Source organism: Natrix helvetica (genome assembly GCF_964273705.1).
Source record: "Natrix helvetica genome assembly, chromosome: 4".
NCBI classification, from domain to species: domain Eukaryota; kingdom Metazoa; phylum Chordata; class Lepidosauria; order Squamata; family Natricidae; genus Natrix; species Natrix helvetica.
The window spans coordinates 116,462,294-116,481,867 of record NC_138550.1 but is presented as its reverse complement, the minus strand read 5'-3'; the positions used below and the strand labels follow the sequence as shown (position 1 = coordinate 116,481,867).

At 35.3% G+C, this 19,574-nt stretch overlaps 1 long non-coding RNA gene across 1 annotated transcript in view; it reads right to left on the bottom strand.

Moving 5' to 3' along the window:
- Positions 1-1,092: 1,092 nt before the first annotated feature.
- The window catches only part of LOC309390620, a 56,949-nt gene continuing 38,467 nt past the window's right edge, over positions 1,093-19,574 (bottom strand). The window contains exons 2-3 of the long non-coding RNA XR_014175160.1: positions 1,753-1,843; positions 1,093-1,521 (exon numbers count right to left, since the gene is read on the bottom strand). This is a non-coding gene — a long non-coding RNA (uncharacterized lncRNA). The remainder of the gene's footprint in view (positions 1,522-1,752; positions 1,844-19,574) is intronic.

Below are 19,574 nucleotides of genomic sequence, written 5' to 3'. Positions count from 1 at the left end.
CTCAGGAATTTGTGTTTCTCTCAGTTTTAAAAACAAATTTCTAATGTGATTATAATTCAGTGGATAGAAAACTCATTTCAGTGATTCAAGAAAAGAGTTCCTGCCCCCCTCCCCATAGTGTAATTACCTCCTTTATTAGATATTGAATCGGACTGGCACATTTTTTTCTAGAGCTGTACCAAATTGTTCCTGGCTCTGTGATACATATTACACAATTGTTTAAAGGGCGAATTGTGAACAACCTCATAGCTGAATTTTGCTTAGTGTTTACTTTAGTTAGTTGTAGAATTATTCTGATAATTCCCATATTTTGAGTGGGTGATTTCATGTTGGATACAATACTTTTATATGGGTTTTATTTAGTTTGCTTAAATAATTCCTTTCCCACTCCCGCCCTCTCTCTCTATTTTCTCTGTACTTGCAATTTTCTTTTCATTATAAATTAGGAAGGCAACCAAGCATTGTTAGGATTCCACCCACCACTTTTTCAGTAATTGACCTACAATCAGGGAAGGCCTGCCTATGGATATGTACGTTTTAGTTAATACTTGTATAGGCACGTTGCCACGCTGTTAATGAAGCAGATTCTTATTTACAGACTTCATTAGAAACCATTTTATACTTTATTGCAGATCACAGATTTTAAAAAAACCAACATCAAAAGCTTTTAGCTCTCACTTTGAACTGCATCTTGCCTTTGTATTTTGGAAGGCTATGTGGGTGTGTGAGTGCGTTTGTGTGTCTTTCATTTGCAACTGCTCAGTTTCTTATTGGGTCAATGTAACTTGTGGCAGATGTAGATTCTAGCCGGCATGCTTGCAAAGTGAATCAGTGGCAACATTTGTTTCCCCAGAGGCATGGGTGCATCGTTTTTACGCCACCCACATAGTTTTTCCTACCTATGAGCATTGGCATTTCCTGATCAGTGCATGTTCATTAAGAGGTGAGGACAAAAAGTTGCTGACTTTCAGAATAATGTTTTGTTCTCAAAGAATTAATTAAAGAATACTAGACATCTTTCAAACAAACTTTATTCTTAAATGTAGTTTTATCATGATGTTGGTGTGTTTGTGTGAAACATTAAAACATCGAGGTCCCAGTGGTTTTTGACAGAGGAAGAGAAGGAGTGGTTGGTTTGATTTTGCTTATGGAAAACCATCATCCTAATAAGTAGAGACAACTTACTATGTTAATGATAATTGTTGAATGGCTCAGCATCCACAGTGTATTCATCTTATAGATGTACAAAGAGTAGTTTACCACTGTTGGTTAAAGATTGAAATGCAGATTTCTTTCAACAAAAATCAAAGATTCATTGATAAAATGGTAATTGAGAAGGCATTTAGAGATTATTTCTATAAGTTTAGTGGATGATGAGAACATGACAGAAGAGAAGCAAACATACACACAGGCACCATACTTATAGGTAAAACTTCTATAGGGTATGGCAGTGGCCTCATAACTGGCTGTCCAATTCAGCTATCCAGGCGATTGCTTTTGGTGTTGCTTCATGCAGATCTTCTAGGGAATCACAGAAATATACATTGTGGGCACTTTTACACAATATGCTTAATAGTTTGTACATCAGCACTACAATCGCAACAAGGGAGATTTTCACATTCCCACTGATGCAGGGCAGAGGTACCTAATTCTGTTCAATTTTGACCAGACAAAGCAAAGCAGATCAAAACCAGGTAGTTTGGTAGAGGGATCACTAATGGCTAAGCTACAATAAGGTACCTTGGACCATACCTTTCTCCAGGTGTTCTCAGGAATAAACTGGGTAGATGTTAAGTGAATAGCTGTTTTCCAAGCCAGCCTACAGGATGGGCTGTCCATTGTCCTGGTAAATAGGGAGGGCATTGTTAATCTTCCTTGACCATAGCTGAATGAGAGCTTGTTGTCTTCTAATGTGAGGCGGTATGATATTGCTCACTACTGGTAACCCTGCACAGGAGTGGGAACAGTGTGCCAGAGATGATATGCATTGTCTGGCAGAGTTGGGTATTGATCATTTAGGTATGGCGTTGTTAAGCCACGCACTGGCACAATATTCAGCTGTCAAATAAACCTAAGCCAAGACTGTTGTTCATAGGATGTTAGCATCAACACCCCAGGATATTCTAGCCAGTCTGTTCAGTAAATTGTTGTGATGCTTCAATTTTGCAGCTGTTTTTTCCAGGTGTTGCTGGAAGATCTGTCAAGATTTTTTCCCAAGTACTTTGGAGATTTATTACATTGTAATAAACTATTATCTTTACTTCAGGAAAGATTATACTGTACATCTTTGAATTAAAACGTGAAACATATTTGATTGCAAAAATAAGTGGCAGTGTAGAATTATGGAAAAATTCAGAAAGTTATCACCCCGATCCAGCAGTTAGATAAAATAGTGAACTTCAGCTTGCTTACATCAAAAAGTAGAAAGATGAAAAGTAAAAAAACAAACAACCACAGAAGAGAATACAATGCAGATTCTGAATAAGTAAAGATTTAAAGTAACAAGTCTGATTCAACTAATGTAATTGGAGCTGGTCAGTTTGATATGCAAGATTGTTAGATTGGGTAATGGATAGGCACACACAGGCTTAACAGTAACAACAGCTCTTTATTAAGTACAACAAGTGAGAACAATCAAGGTTGAGTCTGACAGCAGCCCTTTTATAGGGAGCTGTCAGACCCTTCGACCAATAGGATTAAACCTCTGTTCCCGCCAGAACAGAGGACCTTGGTGGAAACCACTGTAGTTAGAACAAATATCTAAACAAAGATGATGTCTCTTCAGCAATTTTTAATGTAAGAAAAATTGTAAAACTGCTTAAATATTCTCATTTTGGTTACAATATGCATATAGAATAATAGGTTGAATTTCTGATAGAAAGGATTAAAATTTACACTATGTTATTATTGTAAAGTGAATAAAATGATATACTGTTGGTATATGTCACCTGAGAAATTTTATAGAATATATAATTTATGTTAGAAGTGTGAACAACAGGAAGGGACATTTTATCAAGTTTGATAAACATGTAAAAAAGCTAGAAAACTTGGGATTTTAATACATACATTGATTCAGAAGATTTTAAAGATTAATATACAACTGACACCAGAGGTTTTTCTTTCGACAAACAGTTGGAAAAAGGTCATGGAACTTTGGTTTTGTACATGATAAGTGCAGCAAGATTATTGTATACACAAAGATGGAAAGTTCTGGCACCATCCACAATGGATTGGTAAAGATGATGGAACACATTGAGATGACTAAATTGACATCTTTGATCAGGGAAAAAAAGACAATATCTATGTTTTTTGCTGACTGGAGACCCCTTATCAACTTTTTGCATAAAGTAGAAAAAATGAACTTATGGTTTATGGTTTTAATGATTAGACAAGATAGATAATAGAAAGAAAGGAGTTATATTGTAACCACAGAGCAAGAAATAAACTTATAATTGTACTTCTAACCTACTTTAAGAAAGATTAGAAGCAAATTCTTTGTATCTTACTTTTTTATCTTTCTACTTTTTTGCTCTTTCTTGCACTTTTAGCTTTTTCTTTGATCTCTTTCTTTTTCTTTTCTTTTTATTTTTTTTTCTTACTTTGTATTAGTTTGCTTTCTTTGTAAAAATCCTTAATAAAATTATATGTCCTCTTTTGCAAGAGTAAAAAATGAATTACAAGTCATGTCTCACTGTGAAATATACTGGAACAAATTAGAAGGAACGATTAGAAGATTTTAAAAGATCTTAAATCTGATAATAAATATTTTATGACACTGAAGCTTAGTCACTTATGGAAAGAGGAACATTATAAAATTGTGAGAGATACATTAAATTTCTGAAAAACTGTTAAATTAACAGTGAAGCATTAGGTAAGTATCATACAAATGTTCTAACAAATAAATGTTAGAACAGAAAGTGAAAGAAGGATTTCTGCATCTGGAATGTATGTCACAAAACAAAAATCAAGACTCAGCAATTAATGTTTTATGTGTTTTAAAATTTCATTTTAAGAATGATAACTTTTCAGTTCTAAATATTTGTATTATTCTTTTTGAATTTTTAAAATGATTTTATTGGGTATTTATTTTGTGTTAATGTTCCTAATGTTTCTATTATCAAATATCTATATCAAGTAGAGACCATATGACATGTTACTGAAATCAATATCTTGTCACACCACAATACATTAGTTTCATAATAATCAAAAGCCAGACATTTCTCAAGAGGCCCAAGCCTCTTCACAATGTTGTTTCTGCATGGAAAATAGGATATGGGACCATTACATATGTATGTTGCCTTGAGTTAAAAATAAATAAAAGCAGGATATATCAAATTAATAAATAAATACTGGGAGTTAGAGTAAACCTTAATATAATTCTTATGTCAGAAAATTGTTTCTGCATTTATTATTATTGATACTATTATTTAAAAGTACACAAAATGTTATGAAAAACAAAGGATTCTGTAACATGAGTTCAGGAATTCCTGAGATTTCTGATTTCTTGTTCCCAAATCCTAAAGATTAATATATGTCAAGAATTTGGAAATGCTACTCTTAATTGTGCCTATGGATTAAACCAAAGCAATGTGTTAGAAAAAGGGCAGCGGATGGAGGATTCTGCCATATTGAGGAGAAATAGACTGAGTCTGTGCTATTTTATATGTGATCAATGCCAAGGGAAAACAGTACTAAACCTCCCCCCTCCCCAAATGCATGCTCTGTGCTAACAATAACAGTCCTTCACATACTACCATCACTTAGAGTGAAAAAATAAATGGATTGTAATTTGGCGAGACTTACAGATCTGAATGTCTTGTCTTTTCTTTGGCCTATGTTTATTTCAGCATTGGGAATTCCTGAGGATTGCAATGCAGTGAAAGAGGCAATTCTCCAGTGCTTTGAGATAACCCTTCTGGCCTCAGGAAGTAAAAATATTCCATGTCAATCTACTAAACCTGTGATGGCAAACCTTTTTCTTATGGCGTGTCAAATTTGTGTTTGCGCATGCGTATGCCCACACCAATTCAATCCTCTCCCACCTACACATGCAGGTGCGACCCCCCCCCCCCACGCACATGCGCACACAATCCCTCTCCAGGCTCTGGAGACTTTCCTGAAGGGGGATGGTGAAAACGGCCTCCTCCGCCCCCCCCCCCCGAGGCCCTCCCGAAGCCAGAAGTGGTAATCTTCTGAATTACTAGGATTCACCTGGTTACTTTTGAGTTTGGACCTCAGGAAAGGCTATTGACAAATTTGTTTGGGGAAAAAGCATCAGAGGAAAAACAAACAAGCCCTTTGCTACGGCACAAAGGCTCTTTTACTTTGAATATGACCAGCGATACCACATGCGACATTACACCTTCCATCAGCCCCAGGGCCAGGGCATAGCAATGAATTATTCTAGCAAAGCCAATCACTTTAGGCCTTTGAAAATCATTGGTTTGGATAAAATACTAAGAAGAACCAGGGTCTATCCAAGACAGTTTGCAGTCCAGGGCAAAGGTACAAAGAATAATCTTTCCAGTGTTGTGTACGAAAGCTGGACTCTATTTAATGCAGCTATTGAGCCAATGTTTTCTATTTTTTTAAGCATATTCAGAGTAGCAGGCTATCTTAGAGGCTTGAAAGCACATTAAATGACATACTCAGTTCTGTCTTGGTTGCTGCTTTCCCACAGCATCTATTATGGCACATTATTTTGCCTTCAAAATATACCTTCCCGAAAGAGAAGGTCTGCAAGAATTCATAAAACTTTTTGGGAGCAAGATCCATTCAGCGACATAAAATATCTTTTCTCCATGATGCCAGAGATAATTGCCTGACATATACTGCAGACATGCACAGCAATAACCTGCAGGGATTCACTTTATGGGACAAATTCCTCCCACTGTTACATTGGTGCCCTCCAGAGCAAGAGTTATCAGCCACTTTCTGTGAAATTTTCATTAATTTATTTCAGCATGCCTTTAAAATAGATTTAATGATAAACCTTTGGAGGGGTATGCAGTATTTAATCGGTAAATATATGTCTGCCACTCTAGATAAAAATCCTTTTAAAATTCTTTCCAGAACTTGAGGAAAGGCAAGTGCAAAGCAGGATATCCTTAGCACAACACTTGTTCTAACGGATATGGAAAGAGTCTTTGTTTATGATGGCCTAATACATTGTTTTTATTTTAGCTGGAGAAGCAAAAGTCATCACAGAAAGTTACTGTTTAGTAAGTTCTGGACTCTTCATTGTAGCCTTCTTGACAAGGAAACCAAATGATTTTACGGATGTTGTTTTATCCATGATATTGCCTCGGTTCAGGTGTTTGAGGAAACTGGAGTTTCTTGATACGTGGAAGAAACACTGGGCTGTGTATATTCTTCTCTCCTCCTCTTTCTCAACTAGAATTAGACCAGGAAGTTGTGCTTCTAATTATAAACTAATCATAGTTTTCCATATTGATCTCAGAAGTGGACATTACAATACTGTATACTGGAGGTTGTAAGACAGCAGAAATACTTTCAGTTGTCTCAGAAGTACAATACAATACAATACAATACAATACAATACAATACAATACAATACAATACAATACAATACAATACAATAGTAGAGTTGGAAGGGACCTTGGAGGCCTTCTAGTCCAACCCCCTGCCTAGGCAGGAAACTCTATACCGTTTCAGACAGATGGCTATCCAACATCTTCTTAAAGACTTCCAGTGTTGGGGCATTCACAACTTCTGGAGGCAAGCTCTTCCACTGATAAAATTGTTCTAACTGTTAGGAAATTTCTCCTCAGTTCTAAGTTGCTTCTCTCCTTGATTAGTTTCCACTCATTGCTTCTTGTTCTACCCTCAGGTGCCTTGGAGAATAGTTTGACTCCCTCTTCTTTGTGGCAACCCCTGAGATATTGGATATCTCAGTAGGGAAGTAGGGAAACTGCACTTTCACGTTGTAATATAATAGTTTTGCAGTTTTCAGTTTTGCCATTTTTTGAAATGGACAACACAGAAAAGTTTCCCTAATTAATCTCCAGTCTCAGTATATCCATAGTCCCAGAAAGATGTCAAAATCCAAAGTTTTAGCATATACAGTAGTTCAGCATCATATTTGCATCTTTAACAACAAGGTTGTGATAAGATCAAAGAGGTAATACAAGCAAAGCTTATGTGTCAAAGAATTCTAAATAATTCATTTGTAAATCATAAGAGATGATTTACATGCTTGTTTAACACATAAAAACAAAGATAATTGGTTTTAACAAGACATATACAGGTTTGAAAAGGGGACCCCGTTTTCCAAAATCTCGTTATTTTTTCAGTTTGGAACACTTGTAAAGTAATCTGCTAGTGATTTTTTTTAAAAAAATGACTGCTATAGATTTTCAATTTTGAATTTCAATTGCTTCCATGTTATAGAAATATAATATGGATTTATTTACTTCCTCATTTGAATTTTTGGAGGCAGATAAAAAAACAATCTTTAGGAAAGGAGAATTGTTGTTGGAGAGACTGCATTTACTTGTAGTTGTATTTTACTTGGCTGTGCAATGACAGGGAGAATCAGTGAATATTATTTTGAACTACTTTAAACCCATTTGAGAAGAGGGGATTTCAGAACCCCCTTTTTACATTGCACAGCGGCTCCTTGATAAAGTACACATTGTTTCCAAATCTGGAGGTTTTAGTTTTGCAGTTGTTCATGCCATCTTAACTTTGTCTCTTTTTCAGACTCTTTGATCCAGTAGTGCTTGAAAAGCAGGAGTTAATCTTCAATCAGTCAATATGCAGGAAACCTGTACAAACTGGGTTGAATGCCACTGTAACTAAGTGAAATCCAATGTTATGTGAATAAAAGTCTGTTTACATTGCAAATCCTTCACCATGGGAGTTTTGCTTTTCAGTTGTTGCGATTGGTGTTGTTTATTTTTATTCCACATTATTTTTTATGAACACATCTACCGTAATACTCCATCCTCCTCCTGTTTTCCCCTCAACAATTACCCTGGCCTGGGCTGAGAGAGAGTGACTGGCTCAAAGTCACCTAGCTAGTTTTTATGTTCTTAATGCAGGACTAGAACTCACAGTCCCCTGGTTTCTAGCCTGGTGCCAAACTGAGTCTCTTAGGAGCTATGAAAGAATTTGACTTAACACTGTGTTCTTTTGGTAGAGAACATAACTGGAAACGATGGTAAGCCATTATATGTCTGGCTGGCAGCATACAAATCCAATAAATAAATGTACACATTAGTAAATGCATATGGTTCTTCCTCTCAGAGACTCTGCTTTGTTTTGATATTCGCATTTCTTTACTGGATGCCATGAAATGAATTTAAACAATGCAACGTCTGTTTGTAAATAGACGTGGACTGAAGATATACTTCAGTAATGTTTTTTTTTAAACTTTTCTCTTTGTCATAGGCATTTCAGTTATCATTATACTTATTCCAGCACCATATTAAGACCTGCTGACTTGCAAGATGGGATCAAATGTATTTCTCTCTTTTCTGAGGCGTTCTCTAAATTAGGCAACAGCAACCATTCATAATTGTGTATGGAGATTCTCAGTCCTCTATGTCATGGTTGTTCCAAATGATTTTCTTGGTTTTTTTCCCCCCCTTTGGAAATATTTTTCTTTTCATCCAAGATGCTTCTTCCGTTCTAACTGAAGAGTTGGAACTGAAGAAGTTTCTTGGATGAGAAGCAAAATATTTTCAAAAGAGAAACCGAACCAAACCGAGAAAGTCCAGTTGCCTTTTGTAAGAAGCCCTTTTGGGAGCACCACTTCAGAAAGGAGTTTGTGAACATGGCCTTTGTTTTACACACAATGATGGACTAATACCCGTATATATTGCTTTACTTCAGTACTACATTTGTACATATATATACAAACAGACAATATAGTTACCCCAAGAACAATTATCCAAATAATTAGTAATAAAAACCTAAAGCTTAAGATCTTCTTCTAAGATTACCATCTGATATAATAGCACATACTGAAACAATATTTGGCAGTTGTTAAAAATATGTATGTTGAATTTAAGTCTGCCAACAACAATGTATAAAAATTGTCTAGTATATCTGGGGAATCTGCTAGTATCAGGGCAATCATAACCAGTACAGCACTGGATGTGCTTCGGCCTCAGATGATCATTTGTTCCTCAATTTCCCTTCACTACCCCCAAATGTTATACTAACCCATAATTTGCCTTACAAACCACAATTGACTGAGATCACAAGATTTTCTTTGCAATCAGTCATGGTGTGTGAGCATTAATAGTCGACTTAATACAATATGCTAAAAGAAAAAGAATTCTACCTTCTGAATAAAAGAGCAAATGTGTAATAAGAGAAATCCTGCCTTAGGCATGATAAAACATCTGTGTGACTTTGGGCCAGTTGCACTCTCAGCCCAACTCACTTTGCAGAGTTGTTGTTATGGGAAAAATGGGAGGAGAAACAACAACACACAAAAAAGAGCTTTCCTCATAGCACCAAGGAACAGAGTAAAATAACTCAAATATCTTGACAAGTATAAATATAATCAAGTAAACATTGGAAGAACTGAACAAGAGCTATGCTTTTTTTATATTAGGGCTGTGCAAACACTTGATAGAGGTACTGCGGAACAGACAGGAGCAGGATGAATAGCCTGGTTGTTCTTCTCATACTATCCTTACTAGACACTGCCTTTCCTCAGCCCAAGTAGACCACTCTATGACCTCTTCCTTGCATGTGCAAATCCAGGTAAGTACTACCCAGCCATCTTTCTGTTGCATAGTTAACAGGTTTGTACATTGTAACTTGGAATTAGGAATTAGGCAAAAAAGGATCTGAGCAAAAATTAAGACAAAGTGAAGAATGAACTTGCAGCTTGTGTGAATTGGACTGAATTGACAAGATAATACTCTGGAATCTTTCCTAACTTTGCCAAAGGCAGAATGGTGGGAATTCTAAAAATGCTATTTCATCCCTTATATGTTACAAAATTTCCAGTTGGAAAATATTTGGGTGAAAAAGACTTGTATGACTAATCCCACCTGTATGTGGGTATAAACTGAGAAGAGCACCCCATGAATACAGCTCATGTGCCTATACATCCATGCTTAAGATGAACACTATCCTCTTAACATTTGTTTGTTGGTAAAAACATCCAGGGATGGGACGAATGCTGTATTGTCATGTTGAGGCTGGATTATCAGTGTAGTCTCATTGTCCCCTTCTCCATGCATTTTCCTTCTTGTATATAAAGAGGATATCTGAGCAATTTGCAAGCATGAAGTTTGTGCCAGTTGGGGCAACGGAGAGGTAGGAAATAACTGTGTTTTCTTTAAAGGAAACAGAAAGTAACAAACTTTCTATGTTGGTTTTCAACTATTCAGTTCCTTACCTCCAACTATTCAAATAGGATTACACTTGGAGAAAAATAACCATACTGTGACAGCTTCTTTTATGTTACTTTAGAAACAGAATAAAATTCAATAACTATATTCTGTTAGCTGGACAGACTGATTTTTTTAAAAGATTGTTTAAAAGACACTTTTCGCTAAAGAAAGAGATTAAGAAAAATATGCAATCGGCTCTTGAAATATCTACAACAACATCTTATGATGGCATGAAAGCCCCCTTGTTCCTTCACTCCATTCTTCCCTGACTTCAAACAATTCTATAATCCCTGTGACCTCCAAAGGTCAATGACACATAAAAGTATCTTTCTTTTAATGTAGGATCATATTCATCATTCTTCTATATGCACCCTTTAAAATGAACAATAAAATATAAAGATTAATATTCTTTCATAGAATGATCTTTTAGTGCAATACACTTTGCAAGAGCAAATTTGAAATATATTCATATGCTTAACTCATTGAGATTTCTTGGATTAGGAGTGCATAAATCATGAAAGTAGACAAATTGTGTGCTTTAATGCCAAAGTGAAAAAAAACATATTATTTCTGTAAACTAACCCTTCTTTTTTGTGAAATTCTGCATCTTTGTGAAATTCTGCCTTTCAGTAATGGACTTAGCAACATAGATTGATCTTTTTTCAAGAGAACAAGGTGGCATAACACATATCTAATTAACTGTGAAAGAAGGAAGCCAGCATATTTATTTATTCAAGATGAAGCAGGATTTTTGGCAGGTGCAGCTTGCCTTATAGCTGAGAAAAGCACCACAACCTAAATGTACTTTCTAATATCACATCAAAGCACAACTTGTGCTTTATCTCTAGCATCAAGATGCCACAGATAGATACCCATCTCTTTTCGGCATAGTTGTTTCTTCTAACAAAACAAGAGTTCTGGAACAGCCAGATGAAGAAACAAATGTATGGAAACACTACAGAGAGTCCACGACATTTTTGTGCTTGAAATAGAAAGTACAAATAAAACCCTTTGTGTTAAAAATAAAAGCTTCCTCTCACGGACCTCAGAGGGTTTATTCTTAATACAAGAAAGAAATAAAAGTGGGTTCAGTACACAGGCAATACTGATTGATTGCATTATCTGTTTTTATTTTCAATATTGAAATTCTTGCTTTTTTAAATATATGTTCATGGCATGTACATGTGTGGTCTTACTACAAGAATTGTAGGATTGTGTTTTTAAAAAGAAGTATTGTAGGGAGCAATGTGTTTTTAAAAAGAAGTATTGTAGGGAGCAATTTTCTGGTTCTACCTACTACTTGAATAAGTCTGGCTTACCACTGATATATGGTGGCATGTTTCATCTGAAGAAATGCAGGAAGATAGTTGCTTATCTTGAATTATTATGGCCCAAACAAAAGCCCTCCATTATAGTTATAAAAGATGGTTATCTCAAACATGGAATTAATTAAGAACGAAATCCACTATCACTGGACAGAGCAATATTTACTTCTGAGTTGTCCCAAAGGTGCTTTTTTCAAGAGGCAACTGGACTGTCTTCACCAATAAGTCTAGTTAACTCTTGAAAAAAGCACCTTTGGGACAACCGTGACCTGGATGACTGAGAATCTTCATAGAAATTTACTTCTGAGTTGTACTATAATGTTGTACAGTTTATAATCATAAGATTGTACTAAGCTAATGTGTGTTTTTTTTAATGTTATCCAACTATTAGATTACTGGAAGATATGGATAATATATGCAGAACACATTACAGTAATTTTAGAGAAATTTCTGATTTATCTGGAGAACTATTTATAATTACATTTCTTGATTAAATTGAACACTATTCATTATTATTTTTCTTCTGTTCAGTTATGTCTGATTTTTGGAGACTGCCTGAACAAGTCCCTAGAAATTTCATGTTTGAAAGGTTGCTCAGTAGTGATTTCTCATTGCCTCTTTCCTAGGTTTGAAAGAAAGTGACTAGCTCAAAATCACTCAGGTGGGTTCATGCCCATGGTAGGATTAGAACTCACGTTTTCACGGTTTCTAGCCTAATGCCTTAATCTCCATACCAAACTCACCTTCATTCAATAGTTATTTAACTATATTTAATCATATTGTTAATGAAACCCTGGATACATTTTTTGAAAGACAGAGAAGGGAAAAGAAAACTACAACTGATTGTGATTTTAGAATATAGGAATAAATGAATAAAAGTGCGTATACATTTTTGGAGATTATGAAAAGTCTCAGTAGGCTGTTTTAAACAGAAATCAGAAATAAAGAAAAGTAGCAGTTGTAAAATAATCGTCTATTTCAGAAAGATAATTTTTGGTTTTCAAAAATCAACAAATCTGTAAAGATTGTAATGGCAAGTCTCTGAGACTAGACTGTACCATTTTCTTTTCCAGCAGGCAAAATTTGAGCAGGCAGGTAAAAGCACAGTGGTAACAGAGGTGTGTTGCTCCCAGTTCGGCCCAGATCAGTAGCACCAGCGGGAGGCTCGACCCACCTGCCTGAATGCTTCTGCGCATGCACAGAAGCATCACACGCACACATGAGTATGAGCAAACCAGTAGTAAAAAAATTAGAAACACACCACTGACCAGTATGGAAAATAAGAACACATTTGGAAGAAATCTTCTTAAATTATAAATGAGAAAAAACATAACAGGAATTCTTCATAAAAATGTGAAAAGGAAATACATTTGCAGTTTATAGCCTCCCATTTTTATTTTTTTCCAACTTTTTAAAAAAATATATTTCTATTTTGCTCATGAACTTGCAAACCTAGATGGGATCATCTGGGGAAAAGGTAAAATAGTTTGCCTCCTAAATTTAGATCGGTTCTTTCTTAAACCTCCAGTATCTTCATAAAATCCGTTTTTTCCTCTAAGAACAGCAACATTAAATATTTTTGATTGTTATAAAACTGAAAAATATGAAATCATTACACTCCAAACTGTTTTCTCGGTGGAAATTAGAAACACATAGGAAGCATGATGGAGACATGATGATCATATGTCACATTTTAATTTTGTGCTCCTGATTTGTGATAACAGTGCCCAGATCTTGCTTTGAATGAGGGTATTCCAGAGAAAGTGGTTGAGGACAGTGATTTCCAGGCTCCAAGTTGTAGTTTGCATATTATTATTGCACTGTTACACACAGTGTGGTAGTTAATGCATTTTGTTGAAAGCTCTTCTAAAATTTCACTAATAGGATTGTATCTAACTTTGGAGAAAATGAAGCTCAAAAGGATACTGGAAGAAGCTTAAAATGAAAACAAGAAGTTCAGCCTGAATGTGATCTTTTTATTTCCTTTTTTTTCCTGAAAAGGAAAACTCATTCTTAGTGTCTTGCACCAGTGGTATATAATGGAATCAGCAGAGGTATAGTTTTAATTTTCAGATTAAAAGGATACAATGCTAGCGCAACAGGCCCACCCTGTTTTTCTTAATCCGTTGCCACACAGATCCATTGTCCTACTTGAACTCACTACAAATAAAGAATAAGGCTTTTTCTCTCCTCTTCAGCTACTTAATTTAAACAGGCTGAGATGGGGTGGGATGGGAAACCATAGCAACCTTACAATGCTTTTTTTACTTAACCAGGATTTATAGTATTGATGAAGGTCCATATACTTCAAAGGCTTCAATGGATATGAAAAAGAGCAGCTGAATTATTTTCTAGAAATTAATTCATTTAAATAATTAATTTATGAACTTCATACTTATCCTATGATTCTACAAGTCAGTGTATATACTGCTTGATGACTATTAATGGTGTTTCTCAGTTGATCTAGAAACAAAGCTGATGTATACCATAATGAGATAATTCACCAAATACATAATTTACTTAATTCTTACAACTTCCTCCTCTAATTATTCAACTTACTATGTGATTCATAAAGCATTTATGTTAAAGAAAACAAAATCAAGGAAATATTAAATGGTAGCACTCTCTCTCTCTCTCTCTCTCTTTCTTTTTGCTCATTGTGAGCTTCCATAGATATGACAGCATAATAGTGACCGCATGGCATAAAGTAATATACAGGGAACCAGTGAGAAAGAGCTGAAAACCAGCCATGAAACAAATAATTACTTGGCCATAGGTATTAGCTTCTGATTTCCTTCTGGGCAATATAGCAATATTACTTTACTCACTTTCAAAGTGGCCAAATATGACAAATTTTGAATCTTATAATCTTTTACCAAAGATAAATACCAGCAAAATATTGTAATGCACATTTGACATATCTATTCTAATCAGAGATGAATTTATTATAAAGTAGGATGCATATCCAGGTTTTTTCATCCAGAAATGGAATAAGGTCAATGGTCACATATAGATGTGGTGTCATTCTCATCTTCATGTGTGTTTGGTTGAATGTATGAAATGCAGCTATAGGAACTTAGCATCCTCCACACATTATGATTCACAAACCTTAGAAAGCATGATAAGAGATTCTGAAATAGTATAGAGGGCACCAGATTATTTACCCATCATACTAGTAAGAATATAAAAAAAAGGTGTTGGATCCATTTGTCTTTATTCTTGGAGTCAATAGATCTAGCTGGTTCTGATTAACTTACATCCCATTGATTGCAATAACTGCTTACTAAGTTTGGGTATCTTTAAAGAGGAAATGCTGAGTAAACATAACAAATATTTAGATAATATATTTGAAATGACTAGATGCCGATTATGAACATTATTGCATATGATTATGAGAAAGGACATGTTGTGTCAATAAATAGTCTAAATGTTTGTGTACAGACTTTTTATTTATGATTAAAAAACAGTTTCAAAACAGCTGCCAGATCCAAACCTGTTGTTTAGAGAGGAGGAAATATGAATGCTAGAATTGAAATATGTATTCAATAATATTTTGGTCTGTATTATATTCAGGTATGTGAATTCTGAAAAACTAATGATATTTACTCAATTATATATGACTGTTTTCATATGTGTCTACTATTTGGGGTATATTTTTACAGATTCATATTATGTTCTAATAAAATTACTGGTTATTGGTTTTACATATTTTCCTCTTTTTGGTTTAATTTTTCATTTTATGAACTAATGAGTTTCTTTTTTTCCATGAGGGATGTTCCAGGTAGGCATTAATAACTTTGTGGCAGTTAACAGTTCTGCTTGGAAAGCCCTCCACTTATTATTTTCTAAAAGAAACTCAGGATCAAAAGTTTAAACTTTTAAATAAATAACAGTTATTTATTTATTTATTTATTGTCCAAGAGCAAGTCACAGAATTTAAAAGTAATAAGTAATATTGCATAAAGATTCTGTGTGTGCAACAAATCATTTTGGGAGTTTCATTGGTGCATTTAATTCTATATGATATACATCAGTGTTTTTCAAACTTGGTAACTTTACGATGTGTGGACTTCAGCTCCCAGAATTCCCTATCAATGTAATCTGGAGTGGGGGTTGTGGGGGAAAATCCAGACAAGATCTGAACAGTGTAGGTTATCAATAACAGCCCTATTTACTTTAAGCCTAGAAACATTGGGTTAACAGAATTACAATTGAATTTTCCTGCAGATTTCAATACAATACAATAGTAGAGTTGAAAGGGACCTTGGAGGCCTTCTAGTCCACCCCCCTGCCTAGGCAGGAATCCCTATACCGTTTCAGGCAAATGGCTATCCAACATCTTCTTAAAAACTTCCAGTGTTGGGGCATTCACAACTTCTGGAGGCAAGCTGTTCCACTGATTAATTGTTCTAACTGTCAGGAAATTTCTCCTCAGTTCTAAGTTGCTTCTTTCCTTGATTAGTTTCCACCCATTGCTTCTTGTTCTACCCTCAGATGCCTTGGAAAATAGTTTGACTCCCTCTTCTTTGTGGCAACCCCTGAGATATTGGAACACTGCTATCATGTCTCCCCTAGTCCTTCTTTCTCTTAAGCTAAACATACCCAGTTCCTGCAACCGTTCCTCATATGTTTTAGTCTCCAGTCCCCTAATCATTTCAGCTTACATGTTCCTCTTTCCACTATTTTCGGCAAAGCTATTTCAAATTTTAATATTGTGAAGTAGTGACACTTTGTCTCATTCCAAAATGCATCCAAGCAACTTCTCACATGTATATTTGTCTTCTTATACATTTTGAAAGTTTTTATTTTCAAAAGCTTTGAGTACAAACTACTAGATTTTCCCATGCTTGTATTAATCAGTCCATGTTATTTTCTCATCTAAATTTAGACTGATAAATATATATATGTCTATTTGAACCCATGTTTACTGCTGTTGGGTGAGAATAAGCTGTACTAAAAATATTTAAGCTTTTGGGGTTAAACAGCAAGTAATCCTTTAAATAAATAAATAATTTTTAAAGAAAACAAAGGTACCTTGATCATGAGAAAAATGATAATAATAGGAGACAAAAAAGAACCTTAAAAAACTTGGGAGCATTGATTCATAGATGCACATGGAGCATAAATGTTAAATACAAAGAATTTAAATGTTCATATTTTATAGTTCTGTCCAATGACAAATAAAGTATAAATAGGTATTAAATTAAGAAATACTTTGTATTAGCTAAAAAAAGCTAAAATTGAGGTCAAATTTGAATTAAAAATACTTATCTGAAACATCGTTCCCAGTCAATGTAATTTCCTATACTGTTAATACATGATCTAGAGAGAAGTGTACTTTAATTCTCAATATTTAAATTTGTCAACTAACACCCCCCCACCCCCTTATAGCTTTGCTATAAGAACTAGACAAGTACAGTGAAAAAGCAGGTAGATTCTGCAACATACAGTATATGAACAATGGTAATACAGGTAGTCCTTGCTTAACCACAGTAACTGGGACTGGAATTTCAATCCTTAAGTGATGCTGCTTGGTGATGACAGTTAGGCAGTCCCCTGTTACCATTGTTAAGCAAATCACTCTGGATCATGAAGCGAGGATCTCTTGTGATTGCAACTTCTGACTACCTGTCAGTTACCCCATCAAATTTGCTTGTGGGAAGCTCGCAGGGAAGGTTGCAAATTATGATCATGTGGCCGAGGGATGCTGTGGTGATCAGAAATCTGGGCTTGTTTATGAGTGCCGGGGTTGTGGTCTTGTGACTGCGGGGGCATTTTGATGGCTGGAACTTTGAGGACCAGTCATAAATATCACTTGTTCAGCACTGTTAACTGTCTGAACAGTTGCTGAATGAGTAGTTGTTAATCAAGGACTTTCTGTAGTGTTCTGTCTCCACATTGCTCCACAGAGAAAAAGGAAGGCATAAATTTCTAGTCCCTCCCTTGTATTTTAAGTGCATGCTATATATATTTTGCAACACCCCCTCCCCAAAATTCTTGGTAATAGGGAAAGGTTTCCAGCTGTAAAGAAGTTATTCTCCATGCAAAAAGAAATACCATTTGCAAGCTGTGATCATGACATAAAACTGCAGTTTTTCAGCCAGACACTTTCTTCAACAACTGCAATTATTACATGGTTGTAATGTAGAACCTCTCCATCGATTCCCCTCTCTGTCTCCTCCCTCTCTACCCCCCCCTCTCTGTGTTTCCCTAAATGTTAAGAAACAGGATGAGGCAAGAGTTTTGTGCAAGCTGTTTATATAAGCCAGAAATAACAAGCTTGGGAATTGGGAAACTGTCTTGAAAAATTAAGACCAGGTTCAGTTCTACAGTTGCCTATTAACGCTACCAGAGAGTTCCAAGCTCAATTTTGGGATATTAACATGATGCAAGAGTTCCCAAGAATGGAAAAATTAGTAGCCCCTGTTTCCAACAACATGAAGCTTGAGCATCATAAATCATAAGATTGATGTCCAAGGGAGATGACACTGTGGGAAAACAGTGATGCAATCCTTATGCCAGATCAGTTGCCACGTATGGATGAAAACGCTTCCTTCTTTTTACTCAGTAGTTCTCTCAGTCATGATTCTAAATAAGTACACCCATCTGATGACTAAAATATACAATAAAGGGACATATCAAGGATGTAGGGAGGTTTCACTTGTATGCAAAAACACCTGCAGGTTCTAAGTGTGAGCACTGAACAAATCCACTTTGTTATTAACAATTCCCTAACTCATTTGTTTTATTTACATTTTTTATAATAATGCTTTATGATTTATGCTCTTTGAAAGATTAACCCTACATTCCCAGCACAGCATATTTTAATGACTATGTCTATAGCCTTAGACATGTGCTACTTCTGTTTTGTTTTTCAGTTATGTATCAGCTTGGATGGAGCATTTGGCTTTTTATGGAACTCTGCTTCATGCTCCATTTTCCAGCAATGTTGACTGAGGCCCCAAAACATTAGCTAAATGGTCTGAAGCCATACAGCATATGCAGATTTTAGTTTGGGATTAAAATCCTGCCCTCTTGGCTCTGATTAGTTTGTGTTAGCTTAAACTAGAATATATGAATTCTATTTGGAATTATAGGTTTATGTTTTATTTGCATAATGATTATAGCTGATGAATATTCTAAGTTGACTGCTTTCTTATGTTTTAGGCTTCATTGGGAGTTATATTCTACTTCAAAATCTCATAGTTTTCCATGAACATAATGAGTTTGTGAGATTCTCCACAATGATTTTGTTTTATTTTCTGTAATCACTTGCTTTAAAACTTTACTGAGGACACAGGAGGTCTGAGAACTGAGAGGAAAGGGAAACTGCTCAGCAGCAGGATTGTGAATAATTGAAACAACTTTAGTCCTATCCTAAAACTTGTTTTGCTGCAGCAAAACGTGTGAGGATTAAATGTGCCAACAGTTCTAAGTCATTGAGTGATGAGCATTCACATATGGATTTTCTTGAAGTGTCAGCATTCATATGATTAATATCCTAATGGGAAGCTGCTGACAAACAGGTTTCTCATGGTAATTAATCTATATATTAGGTTAGTTTTAGAAGAGCTAACTCATCATTCCACTGTTCCAACCTTATGCTGCCAAATAACCAGATATGTTTATGGTGGTATCACCCAGTGATACCTGTTTTAGGGTTTGGGATGGCATGGTTATTATATTGTCTGGGGGGGGAATGTATCCAAAAATGTATCCAAACCTCAATTGATGTATTTTCGAGTAACAATAATTAGAAGTAATAAATTGAATTATAATGTAGCTGGAAATTCAGTACAGATCAAGTAGAAGGAGCAGCATTTAAACCCTCCTTCAAAAAGTCAGCTCCTAAAAGAGTCCACTAGAAAAACAT